The 25,878-nt window shown below is 35.0% G+C and overlaps 1 protein-coding gene across 1 annotated transcript in view; it reads right to left on the reverse strand.

The window, feature by feature from the left end:
- The window catches only part of LOC120635111, a 34,684-nt gene extending 16,175 nt beyond the window's left edge, over positions 1–18,509 (reverse strand). The window contains exon 1 of the mRNA XM_039906034.1: positions 18,280–18,509. The gene's annotated coding sequence lies outside the window, so the exon portion shown is untranslated. The remainder of the gene's footprint in view (positions 1–18,279) is intronic.
- Positions 18,510–25,878: the final 7,369 nt, after the last annotated feature.

Below are 25,878 nucleotides of genomic sequence, written 5' to 3' on the forward strand. Positions count from 1 at the left end.
CTGCGCAGTAGCCATTCCAGCACCTTAAGACCCCAACGTCCATCGGTTCTCCGAGCTATGTGCCGTGCCCATTGCCACTTCAGCTTCGCGACTCGCTGAGCTATCGGTAACTCTAGTTCTCCTACGGATCTCCTCATTTCTGATTTTATCACGGAGAGATACTCGTAGCATAGCTCTCTCACTCGCCCGCTGAGTGATTCTGGGCCGTCTTATGAGGCCCATAAGTTACTTGGTATGTTTGAATTCATTCAAAGCAATGGTGAGGGTGGATAGTTATCTTCTGGGCAAGCGCCTATTTAACCGAGACCTCTTATAGCTAATCGGTGCAATGGCAGTCAAGCGTAAGTTTACATATGGCATAAATAAGTAGTTATAAAATACAAGTTCTAAAACTGGTGTTCTTTATCAGGATGCCGAAAAAAAAAGAAAAGATAGACCATAGAGTGCAAATAAAGGAGGGAATTTCCATTCTCCTACTGATTACTGATTTAAACATACTGACATAAGTTAGAGATATCTGCATATCGTTTGCAATATTCAATTGTGGGATTGAGTATACTTTACAATAAATTTTTTTATTTATTTATTTATACTCTTTACTTGTACACCACTCAGAAAAACGAGACAAAAAAAAAGGAACAAACACATGAAGAATGAAGCAGGATACAAAAGGCGGCCTTATCGCTAATTAGCCAAGTAGCTAAGTAGTTATAAATGATGTTATCTTAACAATTATTCATTGTAAAGTCAATATGTCTTAACAAGTATTCATTGTAAAGTCAACATGTCCTGAGGATGCTCCGGTTTCGAAGCAAAACGTGTGTCGATTGCCGAAGATCTGTATTGTGTGGACTGTAAAGTATACAGATTGAAAAAAAATATATATTACATCATACAGATTCTTCTGCTTCTCGCGAAGTAGGTATATAATAAAATTAAGCTTTATCTTCATAATTTTGAAAAAGGTCACGGAACAGAGAAATTGGAAAAAAAAGACAAACAAAATTCAAAAATTCAAATTCAAAAATTCAAAATTCAAAACTAATTAAACTATTGTTATCAGTTTGGTGCACGCCCGTTTCTTCTTCTTATTTCCGGGTAAATTTATTTACCTAGTATGGTTTTTTTATTTTCCGGTCTGGCAACACTTACTAGAGATCTTTACACTATCACGTTATCTCTATGGTCGGCGCTGAAGGCCTTCACGGCTCGCCGAGTGTGGTTTTATTCAGGGGAAAACAAGAATGAATTACTCGGCTCGTTTTGATAAAATCACGCAATTACACGTTATTACTTTTATAATTGCATAATAAAGGTTTTTGTGTTAAGGATTCTCAGCACCGAGGCCACGTGGTTTTACTATTTCTATGTTAACGGTAAATCGGTAGAATAATAAAAACTGAGACAACGTAAAAAAATCTTGCGCCTACCTCAACATTTATTAGTCGGTATTTATGTATTAGGTACGTCACGATTTTATACGGCCGAAACTTTTTTTCTTGTTTGGGAATTAGAAGGGACTCATTCCCGTGCCTCGGAGAGCACGTTAAGCTGTCGTTCATGCGTCTAATCTCTTTCTGGTATTATTGGAGATGCCATCCCATCGGACTATGAGAGTGTGTGATTTGAGAGTGCACCTGTGTTAGCGCGCACACTTTTGCGCTGTAATATCTTCCGCGTAGTTGGGGAATCTCTCTTGAGATTGAGACTGACCACCGTGGCCGAAGTCGGTCTGGGTCACTGTATATTTATTCATCATCAGAATCAGAATCGTTGGAACCATCCTCAAATTTTTCTGGCCATTTTCTTTTTGTTTAAAAAAAAAAAACAATAAGTGCGTAACGAACCTAATGAAAATCGGAAAAAGAGTAGCGTATTATGAATATTAAGCTTAATTTGCCGCGAAAGCAGGCATCTGTACGGTGTAATGTAGAATTTATTCACCATACAGATTTTCCTGCTCGTCGCGCAGTAGGTACCTATATCAGAATATATCATGGAATTCCGCAAAGTAACGCCTATCAAACCAGAGGCGAAAAAAAAACCTAGGAAACCGCAAACGACCAGATATTTGGAATCTAAGATAGTTTTTCGCAATCCGCAGTCATCTTAACTTGGTATTCAATGGGTATTAATTACCCAATGAAACAAAATACGTGTACGTATTACGTTCTGATTTAACGCAGTTTTAGATTTTGGTAACGAACTCAACGCGGTGATAGCCTAGTCGTTACAGCCCCGGCCTCCCTCTCGTGGAGGCCGCGTTTGATTTTCGGAGATGTGTGCGTTTTTATTTAAAGAAATGAAAAATATCACTTGCTTTAACGGTGGAGGAAACCTGCATGCTGAGAGTTCTCCATAACGTTCTCAAATGCCAGTGAATTCAACCAAAACTAGGCCTGAACCCTTCTCGTTCTCAGAGAAGACCCCCGTGCCCTGTAGTGGGTCGGTAATGGGTTTTTGAGGAAGAAGAACACTAGACGAACTCTTGCGAAAACTGTCTTAGTTTCCAATTAACCACTCCCGACCGATTATGCGTTTTTCGATTCATGAGTTTTTTCATAAGGGGTTAGTTATATTTCCTCATGTGTTTATGCACAAAAATTCATTATTTTTGTTGGTTCGATTTACTTATAGATCGATACACCTCTTATATTTTTGCAACATGATGCAGGTAATTTTGAACTTGGCCGGACATCGTCGTAGGTCATTAGTTTGAGGACTTTTAGGTGACTTAAATTCACCTGAACCTGAAACAGCCGTTAGTAGCTTGACGGACTGTTTGTGGAAACGTGTGTCCCTTTTAGTTTAATAATATTTAATATTCATCATAATAAATTATCATCGTCAACCCATTATCGGCCCACTATCGAGCACGGATCTCTTCTCAGAATGAGAAGGGTTTTGGCCGTACTCCACCGAGCTACCCAAATTCGTATTGGTAGACTTCACACGCCTTTGAGAACGTTATGGCGAATCTCAGGCTGTAGGACGCAGGTTTCCTAACGATGTTTCTTAAATTAAAAACGCACATAGCCCCGAAAAGTTAGAGGTGCCAGAGATCGAACTTGGTCCCATAAACGCAGCTGAAGCCCTAACCTAATAGGCTATCACCGCTTCCAAAGAATATTTTTTCCGTTTTTTTACCGCGTAGTTAACATAGGTACTTACCGTATGAAAATAATATAAGTACTCACCTACAGTTTGCGTGATTCCAATGATTATTACAAGTTGATTATTCAATTCGTTCTGGCCATAATTATTATGTTCGTTATAATGACTTCTAGAAGCTGTGATTAACTGACGTATGCAGTACTCACCTAGTATGTACTTCATATGTATCACGAGGTAAAGCCCGCCTCAACGGATAGTGGTAGTACATCCCAAGACGAGCTCTGTCACAATAAGCTGAACTACTACTACCCTTTATGCTTCGGATTAATCCCGGTTTCCGTAATCTAAGATATTAGGTACATTAAATTCATGTTGAAGAGTGAAGATGAAAAAGACCGGGACCAAGTATACGTACGTATTTTTTTATTTACGACTTCGGAGAACCTATTATGAACCGTCAAGAAACAAAAAAAATACTAGTCGAAAACAAATTGTTACGACTGAAAACAACAATGGGAAACAATAAGCAAGTACTTAAGTGCTTACTGAGAAAACAATGACTGGTAATCAGACAAGTTCATATGTCAGAAGACACTCACGTCGCTTCCTCGTCGTCGTACCACCAATTCGTTCCATCGGTGGCACGAGGAGCAATTGTCGTTTTTTGTCGTACCCAGTGCCTGATTAAGCATGCGTGGGTCCAGTAGCAAATTCTTTAAAAGAGCCCTTTGATCTTCTATGGGTTCTTTAGTATAAAGTGGTAAAAATACAATTCAATACTCAATACGCATCTTAAATACGTGTAAACGTATCTTAAATACAATACGTATTTGCCATTACAATAGGCGATTTCTGTGTGCGTGTGCGTGTGCGTGTATGTCAGTCAGTCAGTCAGTCAGTCAGGTCGAGATGAGCGGTATTAAATATGCGGGACCCCATTTCGTTCGGGGACCGTAGCAATTGCTACTCTTACTACGTGGTTAATCCGGCACAGGGCGTACCACTGAATGCGGATGATGCTCTACTTAGGTAATTTCCTTTAAGATATCACTTCAATATTATCTACACAAATATTATAAAGAGGAAAGATTTTTTTCTTTGTTTCAGAGTCAATGATAAATGTCAATGAAAATTGTCTTTATTCAAATAAGCACTGGCACTTTTAATGCTTACATAACATGTGAAATATGTACATATAAGTGAGTCTGGCGATAACTGAATTCGACAACTTAAAACTAAAGCTAAGTACGAGGGTTCCAAACGCGCCCGGTCTAAGAAGAAGCCCCAAAACGCCACATCACATTGTCCTTTAAAAAACTATTTAAGAAGAAATAATTTACACTTAAGCTTATTTTATCGTTGACGTAGTCTTATATACTTATATTTTTCTGTAATTTTACGTTTAAAACAAACTTTGAACTTTTTAAGGAACATCTGCAAGATATAAACTGGTAGTTTAAGTATGTTTGTTTGTTAATCTGGGGATAAAAAAAAACAATTTAAAAACGAGTCTAAGATGGTAGCGGGCTAAACTGATAAGGGTATGGCAGTAATAATAAACCCATCAAGCCACAAGCCGTGATAGCGCATTGGCTAAGACCTCGACTTCACTTTCGGGGGGCCGAGTTCGAATCCCAGCTCTAACTTTTCTAAGTTATGTGCGTTTTAAGTCAAAATATAACTTGCTTCAATGGTGAAGGAAAACATCGTGAGAAAACCTGCATGCCTGAGATATCTACATTATATTCTCAAAGGTGTGTGGAGTCCACCAATCCGCACTGGGCCAGCGTGGTGGACTACGGCCTTAACCATTTATCATTGTAGCAGGATACCCAGGGTGGTCGGCCGGTAATGGGTCGATGTGATAGTAAATTCTCAATTGCCCTGCCTAGAATCAAACCCGGGCACTCCCACTTATAAAACCGCAGACTTGACGTAAAAACATGCATACATAGTACATACACGTCTTGATAGACATAAATAAAGTGTTTTTCTTACACCGGTGAATTAGGCAAAAATTTTTTTTTATTTTTTCCCACATTAATTAAATACCTAATTGTAATTAAAAAATGCATTATACCTATTCATAGTGGAGCCTTCAAACGTTATCTTGAGTACACGCCACGTTTTAGAACACTATCTATAAAGTATCACGAAAACTTTGTTATCGACATCGGTATGTTTTGTGGTTTTTCTAGAAACGTTAGCATTAATTGCTACTCTTTTATTGTTCGTGTTCATTGTTAATGTAATTCATTGATGATAATAGTGAGATGGTAAGATGCCGACAGTTGCAGTTTTTTTATTATGTTGGTATCTCGCTTTTTTGTATTCTACAACAAATAAGCCCTTGACTGCAATCTCACCAGCAGGGCTAGCATAGCATAGCTTAGTTATAAAAGTTGTTATCATAATAATATGATTCTGATTTACAACAAATTGCCTATAGCTACTTATTAAATATTTTGTATAGAAGCAGGCGTTACTTTGCGGAAATCCATGATATATTATCAAAATTAAGCTTAATTTGCTATACTCCGCGAAAAGCAGGAGAATCTGTGTGGTGTAATTTATAATTTCTTCAATCCTTATACTCCACACCAAACAGATCCTCGGCAATACACCCTCTACGCACATTTCGCTCCGAAACCGGAGCATCATCAGGAGATGTTGACTTTACAATGAATAATTGTTAAGTGACTTAACAATTGAAGAAATTATAAATTACACACACTTTTACAATTACACACTTACTTAAGGATTGAAGAAATTATAAATTACACCACAAAGATTCTCCTGCTTTTCGCGGAGTATAGCAAATTAAGCTTAATTTTGATAATATTAAATATTTGCCATTTTTGAAATTCAAGACAAAATTACGTGACTGGTTGGTTGATAAATGCTTGGATAATAAAATATAATTTATTTAGGTACTAATTTATATGTTATTTTTTAATTGACATTACATGATTATAAATTTATTATTCCATACAGTAAAATTAATTTGACATTTTTATTATATTTAGCCGTCATATTTTGATAATTAAATTTATTAAATTAAACCACTACCCCGGTGGGTACGCGTCATCGTTACGGAGAGCTAAATCGCTTAGCTTCTTGTCTCGTCGTAATTAATCGTCTTGGAATGAATGGATGAATGAATACACTCTTTTATTGAACATCACATAAAAATATATAAAAGAAAAAAATTACACAAAGTATAGGTACAATTTTTCTGCCTTATCGATACACAGCGATTTAAAATAATTTACATAAGTATATTCTGTATTATTTATTACATACGGTTGTCCATAACGAAGTTCTATTAAAATTTGCATTCACAAAAGAACATATTTTATGGAAAATTATCTATTTTTTAATTTTTCTTTCTTTCACATATAAAAATATGTATGTACATTGATTTTATTATGAAATTCACCGCTGCTAAAACTCGTAACCGGAAAAAAGGAAATAAATACTTGCAGGGGTAATTACCTATACTTGGGTTTAACCGATAATTCACTAAGTTATAAGTAAGTACTACCTACTAGGAATACAAAACTTAATAATGGGACAAAAAAGAGAATCGTCATTAAAGGCGTGTTGGTAGGAACAAATCATACCTTACTAATGGTTTTAAAAGTGTACAGATTACTGGCACTAAACATTTGAATAGAACATCTTTAGGTATTGCAAATATATATATACCTAGTTAATACACATTAAATTCCTATAGCCTTCGTACATATCCGACTAATATTTTTAATGTGAAAGTTTGTGTGGATGACGTAGGGATCTGTTTTTACTCTTATACGCAAAAACAACTGAATATATAGGAATAATTGGAACGGAGATTATACCTTGGGTAACATATAGGCTCCTTTTTACCCCGGAAAATCCATGTTTCACGCTCTATATATCCATTATCCTATAATTTGACAGCAAACTTTCTCGCGCGGTTTTTACCGTCATGAAATATTCTGTAAAGGTAACTGAAATAAAAAAAAGATACGGGTCCAGTGTCACCTTGGGAAACACCGCGGGTGCATATATATAAGCAGGTAATACGGTGCAGTGCCATTTGACGGCCGATTGGCGCAGTGGGCAGCGACCCTGCTTTCTGAGTCAAGGCTGTGGTTTCGATTCCCACAATTGGAAAATGTTCGTGCGACTTTATTTTAACCCTTTGTAGTAAAAATTCCCGAATTCAAAAATTCAACGTAACGTATTCATAAAATGTTCATCCGTCATCTTAGTTCCCATAACACAAGCTCCCCTTATTTTGGGCCTAGATGCTGATGTGTGTATTGTCGTAGTATATTTATTTATTATGTATTATAACATGGTAGTCCACAAATTTGCACTGTATGTTGTATACATTTATAAAATTATATTTAAAGGTACATAATTCAAAGTTGATAATTGATTTGTCGGAGATATGCAGTGCAGGTTTAAGTAACAATGACAACAACCAAACAATATAATATAAATATACAGGTATTTTAGGCGGTCTAATGCTAATTCTATGGCACATAAATCTCTAGACGACAAGTAGATACATAGATTACAGTGAAGAACAAATTGGCGTAGCAGCCATCTTCGATTTCAAAAATAATATCTCAGGTATTCCTTTGTAGCAAACAAAAAACCCTGAATTCAACATATGTAGTGAAAAAGACAAAGCGTAGCAGCCATATTGGATTTCAAAAATAATATATTTTAACATAGATATATTATGAAATGTCAACAGATAGACACAGAAAAACTATACTTATAATAAAACTGTAACTGGAAGATTTCTGTACATTTAATATATTTTGAAACCTTTGACCGGGGGATGCTTTATAATCAATACTGAGTTAAAAAATGATTTTTATATAATTTTCGTCTGTCTTTCTGTCTGTCTGTACGGGCATCACGTGAAAAGTACTGAACGGATTTAAATAAAATTTGGTATAGTGGTAGCTGATATTCCGGAAAATATAGGATACTTTTTATCCCGATAAACAATAAGCTTCTCCCGGGAAATGATATGAATTTTTTTACAAATTTTACTTCATAGCTCCGTTAAATTTGAACCGATTTAAATAATTCTTTTTTTATTTGAATGTGTATGCTATTAAGCATGTGTTGTGTAATTTTAATGAAGATCTGATAAATATTGTCTGAGATAAAGGACATAAATTTTCACAGGTAACGGCGAGTTGCAAGGCATATGGGACAGTGATCGAATGCATGCGTACCATCTTACTTATATTATAAATGCGAAAGTTTGTGAGTATGTATGTATGAATCGATGGAGATGTTAAAAGCAATCATTGTTACTAAAAAAAAGTCCGGGAGGCTAAATGTCTAACTGTTAAGGCACAATAACAGCTTTTTGTTAAAATTTGTCAATCAAAACACTGGTACAATCTTAAGATGGTGACGTTCCTATCAGATCTTTATCCAAATAAATAGTTTTATAGTTAAAATTGATTATGCACCTGCAAATTCCTCTTTAAATTATTCAAATTGGACCTATCGTTTAAACGTTACGACGGGTATAGAAATGCTTAGAAATATTTTAATTATATTTGATGCAGACGAAGTTGCGCGGGTCAGCTAGTCTTATATAATCCATAAAGAATATTTACTTAAAACTTATTTCGTTTCCACTGTTGGAGAAGATAGGTTTCTCCGAAAAGAAACTAAAAACATTTCATTATTTTGGTGTTTGAGAGAAAATACCAAATATATAGTTTTTAAAGTCATCATCATCATCATCAACCCATTAAAATGAGAGGAGACCTTGAGCCCAGGGTATGCACAAGGGGTTTAGCACAAAAAAAGTAAAATGTCCCCTCTATCAAGCGAACCTGGGACCTCCCACTTAAAACCACAGCGCTCACTGCACCACTGCGCCAGAGAAGTCGTCGAATAGTTTTGGATTTTTTATCGGCGGGATGCTACGACAAACACCGTGACACGAGATTTTTACATAAAAGTTTTTTTTCTCGAATGTAATACCTACATGACAAAGGAAGTTTGAAAATGTTTCGACTTTGCTCTGTCATTTGTGAACACATCCGCCGCATAAGTCATCGGTGCCCTTGAACTCGCCTCTCGGCTGTAGTTATAAAATCGTGAAGTTATGTTTATTGTATTTACCCGCTTATTAAAGTATAATTAAATAACATATAAATTTAAAATTTAAAAAACCCCCGTCTTTCAATATACTTAAAAAGTTACAGTAGGTACATTATTCTATCAGTGTTGAGTGTAGTCCTTTCATTTAATACCGATATTGGAAGAGTTGTAAAATAATATGTACCTAATTTTGTCTTTAAATGAGAAAGAAGGTTTAAAATTCCGATTCTATGGTCAGAGAACTTGTTCAGAACCAATATATTATTTTTAAAACATTTGTAAAGGATATAATTATTTCATTTATATAATCATATAAATATAAATTGAGCAGTCAATAGAATAACAAATAATAAATATGAAATCAAGGCTATGAAGTAATAGAAAATCAATTATTATAATTTGAGCATCTATTTTCATAATCTTCGGAGTTAGAGTATTTGCTGCCAACGAATTCAGTACTTAATAGATTTTTTTTTGTTTATAAATAAATCGTTTTGATAAAACGTTATCGATCTTTTTTTCTAAATAATCTATACTTAAACTGTTCTTCGAATATTGCCTTGCCTTACGGCTCTGTAATGTGGTCGTAAAAGTCGAGTCTTATGACTATCTTGTCTATGTCTATGTCTTGTGTATGTCTTATGACTGTCTTATTAGGCTGAAGCAGCTACAATTGATATTTATTTGCATAGACAACCGCCCTGTTGCTCGAGCGACTAAGTTGTTGTAAGAATAGTTGCTAGTTGCACAAGCAACTGCTGACGCGACAAGTTCGTATTCACATCTGTTTGACACGAAGGTTAAAGGAAGACCAGTGAAGATAATAGATATAATAAGCGACGAAGGCGGAAGTTGAGATACTTTTTAGACGCTAACGCGACAGCCCATTAGTCTGAAGAGCATGTACAAATTAGAGTAGTTCTACGCAATTGTGCTTAGTGGATTTTGGCCCAAGGATAATAGCTTAATCTTTATTCCAAGTAGGCCTACTTAACGTTTCAAAAGAGACTATAAAAGGCTCTTGTGAAACATCAAATCTGCTTTCTCTATCTCGGAAGATTTTACCGAATAAATCGCCAGTAAAGACTGTAGGCTCATTTCGCCTGTTTGCGTCCACTTAGTGGAGTTGTTAGGTTTGAACGTGAAAAAAAAATGTCCGTGCGGTAGTTTTTAATCAAATATGGTTGTAATGTAGTCCCTATATAGTCTTGTCAAGTTTAATGCACAGTTTTGGACAACGCATCTGATGTTTTATTCTACACAGGTACAAATAGCTGAAACAGGCGATTTTCCCATTTTGCGTCCACAAAATCCAGATTGCGTCCGCCTGTGGACCAATTGGCGTCCACTTGTTTAGAAATAATTAGGAAGGGAAATAGGAAATAAAAAGGGAAGCTTGTGATTTTAATCAAAACATTTATTTAATAATTGCTGATATCATAAAAGTAAACATAAATTACACTTCAGGATATTTTTTTTCTCCTCCAACTAACTCCATTAATAGATTCACTATTATTTTGAATATCATGTCGATGGCTTTATAGGATTCTATTTTACCATTTCGGTACAAAGCCTTTCAAATTGGCCAAGTGCGAATCGGACTTGCGCGTTCCATGTTTTATTCCATTTTTTAATTTTTATTGTTATAGCGGCAATAGAAATACATCATCCATGAAAATTTCAACTGTCTTACTATCACGATTAATGAGCTACAGCCTGGTGACAGACGAACAGCGAAGTCTTAGTACTAGGTTCCTGTTTTTACCCTTTGGGTAAGGAACCCTAAAAATGGAACAAAATTCAAATATTGGCAAATACATAAAATAATTTTCGTATAATAATTGTATATTTTTAGGTTAGATAGGTTATAAAGAGTATATTTAAATAAAATTATATAAATTTTACTCTATTATTTTCGTGTGATAAAAAGATGGACGCAAAATGTTATAGGGTTTCTAATGTAGGCAAACTGTGCGTCCAAGTCTGATTTTTGACATTCATTATCTTTTTTTATATTTCTAATAATATGGACGCAAATCGGCCATCATATTATGCATGTTAATGTTGTTAAAATTGATAGGAAGTTTATATTGTTTTTCCCATGTTATCGTATTTAATTAATCATCTGACTGAGAAATAGAGTAATCTGCGTCCACAGCGGACGCAAAGTGATTTTTTTATAAATTTTATGTACCAGTTCGCGTCCACCTTATATAAAGCTGTCAGTAGAAAAATATAAGCACAAACATCGTTATTCCTATAGTGTGGTTCACAATTAAGGTCTAGGGATAACAAAGTATTCTAAATTTCACATAAACACCTTAAATACTTACCGTGAAAAGTACAGCTGCTCACTATTTTTTTTACAACACATTCGCGCGTCAGGACTTGTTGGTTGCACACGCAAGATTAGTTTATTTTTCATTAAATTTGGGTTGCACGCACAGATCTTTTGTTTGTGTGTGAGTACCTGTCATAGGTCCGAACATCAATAGAAGCGCTCTTGTTTAGATTGGCGTGTCGGTTTTGTTATTTTTCACTGTTGTAAAACAGTGTACCGTCGTTTGGACGCGAATTGGGCGTCGGACGCGAAAAGGCGAAAAGACCCTAGTAGCTTTAGGATGAGAGTACGTTGGCTGAGAATGAATATAACTATTGATGAATAACTACACAAAGCCAATTAGTCATATACCCCGAGGAACCGCGTCGCATCACCCGCTCGCGCTGTACTCAATTTGCTCGGCTTCAAACGGTCGTAGCGTTATGTTAAAATGATTATAACATTCTATCGCCATATTAAACGTAAAAAAAGATTTTACAAGTAAGACTAGTTGTTTTAAATATGAACACAACTACTTTGCCCAGTGGTGGGCGCTCTGGTCCTATAACGAGTTTGATTCCCGTCGGGTGCAATGTGGTTACTTGTAATTTCTGAATTTCCTTTGGATTGGTCTGGTAGGAGGCTCCACCCGTTGCGAGTTACCACCCTACCACCAATGATGTGCCAAGTGATTTAGCGTTCCGGTACGATGCCGTGACGAAATCATAGGGTATGAGTTAATTAAAACTGTCGTACCTCTAACAGCTTAGGCCGCTACCATCTTAGATTGCTTCATCAATCTTCATCAGGAGCTAGGGAGTATGGTAGTTATATTATACCTATAATTTCTCCTCCTAGTTTCTACGCGACATCGTACCGGAACGCTAAATCGCTAAGCGGCACGTCTTTGTCGTTATGGTGCTAACTACCCACGGTCGAAGCCTTCCACCAGGCAAATAATAATGAAAACATGTGAGTAAACGCTATTATAATTATAGAGTCCCGTGTTGTGTGTCATTTGTTTACTAAGTATTTCTTTTGATTTGATTACTTTCAGGTTGCTTATGATCAAGATTACCCCCTGGAAAGGAATTCTAATGAATTCGTACGTACTTATTTGCAATGGCCAAATTATAACACTAAACAGCATAAGTACTTTAGACTTTACATATCAGCTTCATATTACGCAGTATTAGCATACATATAACGAGTAATGTTAAATATTGGGCTTAATGGATTTCGCGCTTAAGATTTAAAATAAAAAAAGATAGGCAAGTGTGAATACTTAGTACTCGCGCATGGAGGGTTCCTTATCATGAAATGAAATGTAAACTTAATTATTTATTTAGTTAAACTGTTCGAGTACCAGAAAAGGTTTGCTTGTGGAAATTAGGCTTCATTTGCTATACTCCGCGGAAAGTAGGAGTATTTATGGTGTTACTTATAATTTCCACAGCAGATCTTCGGCGATGTACCCTCTACGCACGTTTCGCCCCGACACCGAAGCATCCTCAGGAGATGTTAACTTAACAATTATTTATTGTAAAGTCTCCTTAGGATACATATTCTCCGGCTTTTTGCGGAGTATAGCAAATTAAGCTTAATTTTCTTAATATATCATGGAATTTAACGCCTGCTTGCTACTTCTCTCCATTAGGTGTGCTTGCATTTTACTGATTTCTAATAACTGTTCTAGTTTTAGTTTGACCTACCAAGTAAATCTTTTAGTGACGACGCTTCTTTGGAAGCACTAGAAGGACGTGTTCTCTGTATTGTTATTAGGCGATAGTTATAAACTAACCATCCGTTTCCAATCTTTACTTAATAAGTATCTATTATAAATAATTCAAGTGTCACAATGTTTGTCCTGTATTTTTCTTTAATATGTGTTTTTTCCAACATAAGAGATGGGATAGTTTATATCTATATATTATTTTATTACGAATTCTTTGTGTCATACCCTACCAAGAGTCATAATTACGAGTTTCTATTAGTTCGATAAGATTCTAACAGATGGCGGTATAAGGTAGTTAGTTGACTGGATTGAGGAAGTATCCCATAGATGGCGCTATTAGTATTGTAAATGCAAACGTGTGTTTGTTTGTCCTTTACGCCATAACTAAGCAACTAATCTACTTTATTTTGGCATAGAGTTAGATCAAAGGACGGAGAATAATAAGTATAAAATAGGTATATCTTTCGAACAGTGGAAGAAATATTAAAAAAGTCTCAGCATTTTCAGAGTTTATCGATTACAAACAAACATTCAAATGTTTTCTATTATAATAAATAGTAAGATGTACAGATGGAACTCTAAAAATACTACTACCTATTTGTTGAAGTACATTATATCACAGCAATCTTAAATATCTGTGTTAACCTTAATGGTTCACGGAGTTACATTTGCCTAACCGTATAACCTCACTCCATATTCACGAAAGAGGTTGTTTTATTTGAATTAATCATAAAACCAGACTAGCGGTTGCTCGCAACTTTGTACGTGTACACTTATTCCCATGCCTTATTAATTAAAGATGCATGTAGACGTAAGCGTACCGATTTGACAGAAAATATATGAACTCTCTTAAAAATTGTATGGCGCCGAAGACAAAAATACAGACAGCCAAAAATTAAAAAATTGGATTCTGTATCGATTATAGAATACCTAATAAAAAATTTGCAAAACAGCCGCGGACGATCTGACTTAAAAAAAAGCTCACTTGCCCCCTCTAGACCAGAAGCTGGGTACGTCCATGCATGCAGATAATAACGCGGTGTTTTGACACACCTCAACTGACGCAATCTTTAAAATGTCAGAGCATGAAAAACTGCATAACTTTTTTTTAAGCTAACGATTGACGGACCTAGCAGGAGGCCTGTTTGTGAGAAACCATCTCCTTTAAACAGAGTATCACTTCACAGGGAATGTAAGGAAAATGTGGTTGCACTGTGAGGCGCCATCATGGAAAACAAGGATTTCAGATCGGAGGGTCGGAGGGTTAGATTGAAGACCTTTTGCCTACCTAACGTCTGGCCATAAATAGTGCTGGTGGATATTTAGTGGCCAATCTAGTTACATTACTTATATATTTCAAATAATGGAAAGATATTGTTATGAAGTTTGAGAACAATAAATTCAAATTTAAATATAGCCTAAAGTAAACTATTTAAAACTAAATAAAATCTAAAAAGTAAATAGAATAAATAAAAAGTGTTTAAAAAAAAGAAAAAAAAAATCTGAGTTATGTCAGCATCAAAAACCACTCAACTTTAGTAGTGTTTCTCGAAACGGTGGTTAGTCACTCCATTTAGCAGTTGACAGTAATTATTTTAACTTTAATGTACGAAACGATTACCATAAAATGGGGAAAATGGGAAAAGTTTTTGAGCTAGCAACATTACGCGGGAGTGAAGTGAGACGTATGTGGGGTGTTTTTACTGTTTCTGGACACAATGCACTGCATACAATAATGGCTGAATAAGGGTTCTGTATATTCTTAATTCTTTGGTAGATACATTAAAAAAAATTAACTTTACATTTATCTAATCACTCATCCATTCGTCCTTTCGCAAAGCCTAGATTAAGGTTAGGTTAGCTGGAGCCCTTCGAATTAGAAGGTCCGGTGTTCTTGGACTAGAATTTCTTTTCCGGCGCGGTATCTAGTCGATCACTGCATTAACCATATTTTAGCAACCTTGGGTCCTAAAAGCGCGTAAGTTGTAAGCGTTGACCTAACTTTAAGCTTGCATGTATGTCAACAGAGAGATATGAATTCGACTGTGAAGTATTCCAGTCCTGGCCGTTAGCAAATTAAATTTTAAGAAATCTGATTGGGCTTTTATTACAGAAATATTGCTCATCACGCGTATCAGGAGCGTAGCTACCCCCGTATCAGCCCCGTATCATAAGGGCTGGCTACAGGGGCAATTTATACTTACACACGTTAGGGGCCCGGCTACAGAGGTAACGTGCGTAAGTAAAAATTAGTAAAATGTTATTGTTACAAAAATTTTAAATTACGTTGTCCACTTAATCTCGTGATTTCCGGGAATAAAACATAAATCAACTTTGTTTACTAAAAGGCAAGAATATAAATATTTTCTACTTAAAACATTATTAAGTCGGTGGCAAGTAAAATGATGTAAATTACTCGAAAGAAGATGTGACTTTAACTTAATAAATAAATATTTATTTTAATTAAATGCAAGCATATTTGTATCTTTTGTGAGAAAACCTAACTATTAATTTGGGCCCCCCAACTTATTTTGATACAGGAGCCCTCCAAGGATGCCTATAAAAATAACCCTTAATAATATAACTATTAAAGTTTGTTTGTTTGTCCTTCCTTTATGCCCTAACTAAGCAACCAATCAACCTAATGTTGGCACAGAGTTTGTAAAAGGACGGACGTATTCGTAACATGTGCTACGCTTAGTCCCAGAAAAACTAATGGTTTCCAACGGTCATGATTATCATATCAACCCATTACCGGGCCACTACAGGGCACGGGTCTCCACCACTTCTCCACAATGAGAAGGGGTTAAGGCTGTAGTCCAAAACACTGGCCCGTTGCGGATTGGTAGACTCCGCACACCTTTGAGAACATTATGAAGAACTCTCAGGCGTATGCCTGAGAGTTCTAAACATCGTGAGGAAACGTGTATACGTTTCCTCACGATGTTTTCCTACACCGTGACAGCAAGTGATATTTTAATTGATTAAAACGCACGTAACTTAGAATAGTTAAAGGTGCGTGCTAGGATTTAAACTCGGCTAGGATTTAAGTCCTACCCACTGGGTTTTATCATCGCTTTTTACAGTTTCTAAGTAAATGGAAGTTATTAAAGTATATTTGCTTACTAAATTAAATAAAATAAAAAATAAATAAACTGTGCCTCGCTGCGGTGGTTTCGAGGACGTTTTATATTTTATTTAGTTTTAAATAGTTTATTTTAGGTTATATATATATTATCAACGGCTGACTGGCGCAGTGGGCAGCGACCCTGCTTTCTGAGACCAAGGCCGTGGGTTCGATTCCCACAACTGGAAAATGTTTGTGTGATGAGCATAAGTGTTTTTCAGTGTCTGGGTGTTTATATGTATTTTCTAAGTATTTATGTATATATTATTCATAAAAATATTCATCAGTCATCTTAGTACCCATAACACAAGCTACGCTTACTTTGGGGCTAGGTGGCGATGTGTGTATTGTCGTAGTATATTTATTATTATTTATTTATTTATTATATTTATAAAACAATTAGTTTATTTTAGGTTATATTTATAAAACAAATGTGCAAGTTAATAAAATAAAATAAAATATTTTTTTTTCAATTCGGGGACCCATACCCAGACCCAAATTGAGATAAATACTCTGCACTTCTAGTGCGGTTCGAACTTTGTAACCTAGGTTTGTATTTCTTATTTGGCGGCATCGTAGTCCGTTTTTACCGTTAAGGTTCTTATGAACGTAACTACTTACTGCCTATTCGTTTAAATATTGCGCAAATGAAACTGGAGGTTTCCATAAGCAAATCTAACAGCTAATAATTACTGTCTTATTCTCAGAGCACTATTTGAAATAATTTGCAATAATTAGCGAAATAATCATGACTTATCTTTTGTAGTGTGATAGTATCTACTGCAGTAGGTATTTGTTGAGGCAACTATTGAAGTAGGATTTGAATGAAGCAAGCAAAATTACTGAGGCACAGTAATGCAACCAACCTACTTAAGATTTATAGGTATAAAGGATCATACATTATTATAACAATAAGCAAAGAAGCAAACCTCAGCATAGACAAGTCAGGCTTGGATTAACGTAGTGCTTCTACTTATATCTGCTTTGCTTATGTCTGCCAATGAATATACAAACACTGGTCTTCAAACGGAAATAAACGGTCGTCAAAGTCAAATTGGCAATGGCTATGTCTTGGAGGTTTACTAAAAAGTAGATACTTATTTTATTCTTAGAATATTTTATTTAATGTACTACGTAATTTTAAAAATTATTACGTACGCGAGAAAAAATCAAAAAAACCTTTTTTTTTTTGACTAACATTCAAAAGCAGTTTTCTACTACGATTTGATTCGTTTTTGTCGCTACCAGTTTTTGTCGGCTCAACCAAGTAGGTACGATAAGAATCAATACTTAATTTATTGGAATTTTCAATACGAAATTAATATACATTTCTTCTCCTTACGAAGAATATACATTTATGAATATACTTAATATACTTAACTTTTTGTTAACGTATTCAGGTTAATTATAATTTTAGTTAAATGAGCAATAACATCCTATCCATCCCATAGGTAAAGTTTTCATTCCAAACACAAACGACTTAAGTGTGCTGCACTCTTTTGGCTTATGTATTTATTTAATTTAATTTTATTCGGACATACGAGTACGACACAAAATTTACGTAAAATTAATTTTGGTAGCTTCCTAAAAACCATTCTTTCAAAGCCTAATCTACCCTACGTACCTACATGAATTTTTTTTATTTATTTATACCTAATATGAATGACACAATACAGCCTCGGAAACTTAAATTTATATAAAAAGTAGATTTAGTATTGACTTCTATTAGATTTCTCGTCAAATTATTAGGTAAACGATAAAAAAGGCATCTTCCATAACTTCTATTATTTGCAAGATGCATTAAAATTTCATATTATTAAAAAATAACTTAATTAAGTCACAAAAGATACAAACCTGAAATTATCGGGAACTCATAGATTCGCGGTCGCTAAACACTAACCAAAATGATTTGAACAATTTTGCTGTATATAGTCATTTTGATCCTTTTTGAAGAAACTCACAACTCAGAATATTTAAAAAAAATGTGTAACTATAAATGGCGCGAATTTCACGATTTAACCTTCTTTCGCTGGAGACACGGCAGTAGGTTCTTTACAGCCTAATAATTTACCGTGCGGTTAGACTCAAAGCCCGCGCGCGAATGTAGAACGCTAGAGATATTCGCATTGAACGTACGACTACGAAGGCGTTAGTTTTTCTTGTTGTAGAAATCGGAACGAGAAAAAAATATAAAACTAACCTTGATTTCCCAGCGAAAAGGCCGGTTCATTTTACAGGACAATAGAAGTGTTGCATTAATGTCATTTAATCGTGTAAATTACTTTGTAGATACCTACTAGAACCTTAGAGTTTTTTATTGTGTATACTTCTTTAACTTTTGTTGTTGGAAAAACTCTCAAATTACTTTACTCGTTCTTAAGTTCTATCTGTTTCTGTCAGAATTTAAAATATCTACGTATAACTAAAATCAATTTTAATTTAGATTTTTTTCTAAAGAAAACACGTGCCTCAGATTGTTGCATAAAAAAAAAAAGAGAAAAACGTAGGGATAACGGAACCTTAAGACTAAGTTCAAATGTAGGTACACGTTTGCCGCGGTAACCAAAACAACTATAATAATTTTGACAACTACTTTGACTTGTACTCACAACGACGATCTCTTTGGGGCAGTGGTGAACGCTATTATGAGGTCCGGGAGGTCTTATGGGAGGAGGTCCGGGGTTCGGTCCGGTGGGGAAGGGTTTTGGTCGTGCATACTTATCCTCCTGGTATGGTACAGTTAAATATAAATGTCATACATCTTAGCACATCATCCCTTACCATTACATAGTTGATCAATGAAAAAACGACTAATAATTATGGTTCAAATCATATAGAGCATTTAATATTTTTTTTCTTTTATACCTTCCCGTAGGGAAAAGGCAAAGGTAACCAACCATATAGCCAAGTAAAGCCATGTCTTTAGTATAATTAAAGTGCTTAAATTGAAGTAAAACTTCTTAATATCTGCATTTTCCACAGCGCATAACAGTCAAAAAGTGTAATTAAAATGGTGCATTGTAGTGAACGAGATATTATGTTAGTTTTTCTGCTCAGTTGGCCTAAAGTCCGACGAGTGCCAAGGGTTCCGTATATAAAAAAACCGCTTGAAAACCGTACTGAACAGCAAAACTAAAGGATTATTGCTCATTTTTAAAAAGCTGTGCAGCTTTAATTAGTTACTTGAGTATAAATTTTATATGCTGCAGATATTTTTATTTTTTGTTTAATTTTTGAGTTCTTTTGTTACTTATAAAAACTTTAGCTTGGTCCATTAGTAGATTAAAATATTAAAATGTAGTCAGTGGATGGCTGGTCATTTCACGCATTTCCGAGGTGTATTTAAAATATAAAGTTGTGGCCCAAGATAAGGTTTACATTTTAATATTTTGGTAGCGGAACCCTAAAACTGACGAAATGTATTTAACCATAATAAGTAGGCTATAATATTTTAGTTTTCCTTCATGCCTTTTTAAACTCGCAAAAAATATTATAACGAATGGAAAAATTTGGATTTGCGACCTTAATTAAATTGTTTCTCTTCAATTTTTGCAAATGTTACGTGCCTGCAGCTAGTTAGCGCATGACTGCGATCTCGTAATTACAATTATGTTAATTCCTAATGATTAATTCTACAGTTATACTTATCTTCGTAGAATTTGTGATAATTTTGTTTTATCTACATTCATCTTGACGGCCGAGTGGCGCAGTGGGCAGCGACCCTGCTTTCTGAGTCCAAGGTCGTGGGTTCCATTCCCACAACGTGATAATGTTTGTGTGATGAACATGAATGTTTTCCAGTGTCTGGGTGTTTATCTGTATCTTATAAGTATTTATGTGTATTATATTCATAAAAAAAATATTCATCAGCTATCTTAGTACCCATAACACAAGTTACGCTTACTTTGGGGCTAGATGGCGATGTGTGTATTGACTTGGTATTTATTTATCTACTTTGCACTTGAGAGAGCTGTTGGATCATTATTTCTATTTCACTTCGGAACTCTCCTCAAATCTCTCCTCCTTAATTAGAGAGATGGAAAATCGCTGAACAAAGTAAACGCCAGAACTTTATCATTATCAATTGGTTCAATCATAGATATATAAAGGAACATGCCATGTTATTAAGATTTCTATGGGTTATATGTGTACTTATAGGCGTCCAGTGCAAAATTTCTAAATTCGATGATCCTGGGTTTTTTATTTTTTTTATTCCAGTACATGTTAGCCCTTGACTGCAATCTCACCTGCTGGTGAGATGATGCAGTGTAAGATGGTGACGGGCTTACTTGTTAAGGGTATGCCAGGTATTAAATCCATACTCCCAATCACCAACGTCATCCGGAACGTTTAATCGCTTAGCGACACGTCTTGGTCGGTAGGAGGGTAACTTGCCACGGCAGAAGCCTCCCACCAGACCAGACTATAAGAAATTGAACCCACGGCCTTGGACTCAGAAAGCAGGGTCGCTGCCCACTGCACCAATCGGCCGTCTAATTGTGTGCATGCAGTAATATTGCTAGCTCACGAACTTTTACGATTTTCCCCATTTTATGGGAAACATTTAGGACATTATAAATCAATAAAATGTAGCCCCAAAGGAGGCGTAGCTTGAGTTATAGGTACTAAGATGACTGATGAATATTTTATGAATAATATACATAAATACTTATAATATACAGATAAACACCCAGACACTGAAAAAAATTATGTATGTTCATCACCCAAACATTTTCCAGTTGTGGGAATCGAACCCATGGACCTGGGCTCAGAAAGCAGGGCCGTCATTAGAGAGTAAAATAAGTCACATTAGAGGTAAAATAATTACTGTCAACTGCTAAATCGAATGTAGTGACTAACCGTCTATTCGAGAAACACTACCAATGTGGAGCTGTTTTTGATGCTTCAATATTGGTCATGAACACGGTTTCTGTATGTTCTTAATTCTGTGGTTCAGTTGTTAAGATACGTGCCAGATTTCATCTAGATCGGCGCAGTTAAGCCGATCGTAGGGAATAAAGAAACGGACACACCTTCGCATTTATATCTACTAGTATGGATTATCAAGAAGTTAGTTACAACATTGGTATTAAAGTCGATGTGTCTTGCCCAACCCTACCGGTCCTTCGTTACGTAAACCACCGTAACAGCAATTCCTGGTGTAACGTAACACTGTTCCCGCTTACATAAATTGAACTGGTATACGCACAACTCGCGATGGCTTTAATTACATTACATTAATTTTATTAGCCTGTGAATTCTCGCGTTTTAGCATGTTTTGTGCAAGCAAGTGCATTTCATATGCTAATTGCATTTTTTTTGATATTAGAAAGATGCTCTTAGTTGAAGTGTGACAGAGAACACTAACTATTCCGATAGGTACTAACGTCGTTATACCTAAGTAGGTATACCTGCATGTTTACTTGTTAGACCCAATATCTGAGGAATAAATTATCATATGACGCTTCTCAGTTTTTCTATCAATTTTATTCGATGATTTACATCCGTTTCCTATAATCATTCTATCTCTGTCTCTCTGTTGATAAGTTGCTTAGCAAAGTTATTATTTTTTTTTAAATTGGACGAATTAGTATTTTTTGACAATTTCAGAGTTGCTAAGTAATAAATCTATAGATTACGGATGGATTGAAAATTGGAAATGAACGTAAAGAATCAGCCCTAAAGCATGTTATATTTTTTGGTAAGCAAATACAATTTGAAATTGTTTATTTGAGTTTTAGATACCTATTTAAAAGGGAGCGTACGACACAAATTGCAACAAGAAGTGTTGCTCATAGGTCTGAGGGAGGAGAACACACGCGGGGTGACATAGATTTAACACTTTTGGAAAAAAAAACCTTTATGTATATCAAAAGTTTGCCGTTTGATTAACGATATTTTCACATGAAATCAATATTTTCGTACAATGCTAAATTACATTTCGCATGCTAAGAATTAGATTGGTAATTAATACATCACTACATACAACTATTGCATTGCTGCATCCGTCGCTTGATAATTCAATAAATAATAACAATAAACTATCCGCGATTACATTATTAGAGAATTTATAGATACGTCAATCCTTGGACACCTTAAAGCGATGGCCACACAACCGCTTTCTTAGCAGCGCAATAGGTATGTCTTTTGAAAAGAAATTGTGATAATATCTTTTGGAAAACCAAAACATTTGAACTGGGTTCGTGTTTTTTTTTATTCTTTATTTTCTTGTTTTGATCTCTCTAACGACGATATTTACAAAAAAAAAAAAAACTATAAAACTAAGCTAACTAATATACTTTCTTAATACTATAAAAATATTTAACCATCTAGCAGTTTTTATTAGGGAGCATTGAAAATAAATTTAATAAATATTAAAAAAATACCTTATAAAGCAATACTTTTATTACGTAAATCTTTTTTTTTTTATTTTAAGCATCCCCAATTAAATCGGTTTTTTCTAATATACGATGTCTTACTTATTTTTTGGAAATTCCTAAGATTATTTAATTTACAAAAAATGGCTGCGCCCACACTGGTTGTACATACGTACATACGTTACATTACAATTTTTTTTAAATATAACACATGTTATATAAATAATTTATTATATTTATAACAGTTATAATATGAATTGTGCTGAATAAATTAAAATTGAAAATTGAATTTTTTAGGCTAAAGCTCTACCCACTGGGCTATCACAGATTTCCAGTGTACGTAATATACAGTTAAAACTAGATAATATATTATATAACAGTTGGTTACTTTAATAATGTAAAGTATACACGATCAACGGTAGCTCCAATTAACTCTTACAACAATGACCCAGTTGAACTCTCACATATCTACTATTCATTAGTAAAAAAATAAGAAAAAAATTATTAAGGAAATTAAATTAATAAATAGTTTGGTGTATAAGAAGCGTTCTATATCGACTATAAGCGGAGCGGTGCGTCGGGTAGAATTAATTGTGGTCGTATCATGAAACAGAAAAAATATTCGAATACTTCATTTGATGAGCTGCTTCGAAATTTCTAAATGCAGAAATTAATTTTTCAATTTTTTATGACTGATAATGAACTACAATTATTTAAAATATAGCTTAGATTCATTGTAGATCAGACAGATTAACGGGACTGTCGATGTTCTACCATAAAAAATCACTGTATAATTAGCTTTGGCTTCCTTTCATTTGTGCAACTTCCAAACGTCACGTCAGTCAGAAGTCAGAAGTGACTTTCACGGACGTTCCCTAGACTGGATTCAGTCTAGGGAACGTCCGCTATAAATTACTAATTATTATATTTGCGAACGAAGTGAGATCTCTGAGTTTATCTCCACGGTGGTATATCTCAAGAGAGATTTTCCAACTACACTTACGCGGGCCAAGAGTGTGCGCAAACACAGGTGCACTCTGTATTCCCGGAAAGAGATAAGGCGCAGAACTGACAGCCTTGAACAATGCATTCAAAGGGCCAAGGGCGGGTCCTAATGACGAAATATTCATTTACTTACCACAAGATTGCACGCCACAGGAGCGACCATGAGCGTGACTCAGTCATGGGACACTGACCGAAGAGACAAGGTTATTTTAATGTACCGACAAACAAAACAATATATCCCATGCACAGTGGCGTGCATAGAGGATGTGCAGAGGGTATGCAAATGATATAAAATGAAGAAAATATCAAATTCAAAATTTCTTTATTTATGTAGGCACACCGGTACTTATGAAGCGTTCATATATTTAGGTTTACATAATTGTAAGGGGATGGTGAATGGTGATAACTTCGTCCGCCAACTTAAAGCTACGAGGGTTCCAAACGCGCCCCTGGTCTAAGAAGAGCCCACAACAAACTTAGCAGGGTAATTTTTTCTTTGTTATCACCATCTCACAGTAAATTTATATTAAGCTATGATGATAGCTTAATTCACACCCAAGCTTTTTTATCGTTTAAGTAATCCGTAATATTATAATAGGATTTTTCTGTAAGCTTACGGTTTATATAAACTTTGAACTTATTGAGAGACATCTCAAAGATTTCATTTGGTAATCTTTATATATATATTTCTTGTGTGCGTGTGTATGTCACTAAACTCCTCCTAGACGGCTGGACCGATTTGAATGATTTTTTTGGTATACGTTTGGGTGGCACCCTGGATGGTTTAGATTCACAAATTAGCCCGACAGATGGCGCTGGGGTCCGCTAGTTTATTATAAAATAATATACAATTGCCCTTGAATGAAATTGCAATTTTGTGTAGCCTAGTGAACTGCACAACGAGTTTATTTTTGCTTTGCCAGTACGAGTTATAAAACTTAAGGATTGTAAGAGTTATAAAAGCCTACCCTTAAGTCTTTATAACTCGAACTGGAGATTTTCTTCATTTTATATCATATTCATACCCTGTACATACCCCCTATTGCCTCTAACGCCACTGATCATGCATAGTCAGTCTTAGCTCCATATAAGAGTTGAAAACTAGATCACTGCTTATCATCTGTCATGTTTAGCTGATGATTAATGATCTATAAATAAATGTTAACTACTCGTAACATAAGCTAAAGCATCATAAAAACTCTATAAAATCAATTAGCCAGCTGAGTAAGAAGTTAATACTTAAGTAAATAATATTGTCAATAGAAACGCGCCTATAAATCTGTTTCTTAACAACTTTAGGGTCTCTTCAATCTAATCATGGGATTCCTGACTGCAGGATGCGGGAATCTTAATAACCTTAAACATAAATAAATAATTATACTACGACAATACACACATCGCCATCTAGCCCCAAAGTAAGCGTGTTATGGGTACTAAGATGACTGATGAATACTTTTATGAATAGAATACATAAATACTTATAAATTATAATATACATATAAACACCCACTGAAAAAGATTCATGTTCATCACACAAACATTATCCAGTACTGCCTACTGCGCCAATCGGTCAAATTAATGTTCAAAATCAGGGCAATAGACATTTGTTTTTTTTTAATTTATCAGCAGCTTTGATACATGAATATACTTTAGCAGAGCTTGAAGAGTGGTAAATTCTCCGTGCCGATTTCGTTTGTAAAAAGCTTACGGTATCAGTGGATAATTTCAAACAATTCATGAGTGATTTTCTTGTGTGAACGTGAAGGATTGATTGACCGCTCTTGTAAACGAATTCAGACAAACCGATATATATACTCGTATATGTAACCTACCTCTCTTCTTGAGCTGTGTTTGACGCCATTTTTGTTTTGTTTTGTTGTTGCCTGGAAGATATCGCTATGCAGCGATAACACCGCCAAATTGTATATTTTTTGTTCAATTTTAGTTTACAATTCTGTGGTGTGGTGTATGTTTATGTGGTGTACAATAAAAGTGTATTCATTCATTCATTCATTCATTCATTCATTCATTCATATGTTCCAAATTGCGAAACCGGTTGTAGGCCTTTCTA

This window comes from Pararge aegeria, chromosome 2, assembly GCF_905163445.1.
Source record: "Pararge aegeria chromosome 2, ilParAegt1.1, whole genome shotgun sequence".
NCBI classification, from domain to species: domain Eukaryota; kingdom Metazoa; phylum Arthropoda; class Insecta; order Lepidoptera; family Nymphalidae; genus Pararge; species Pararge aegeria.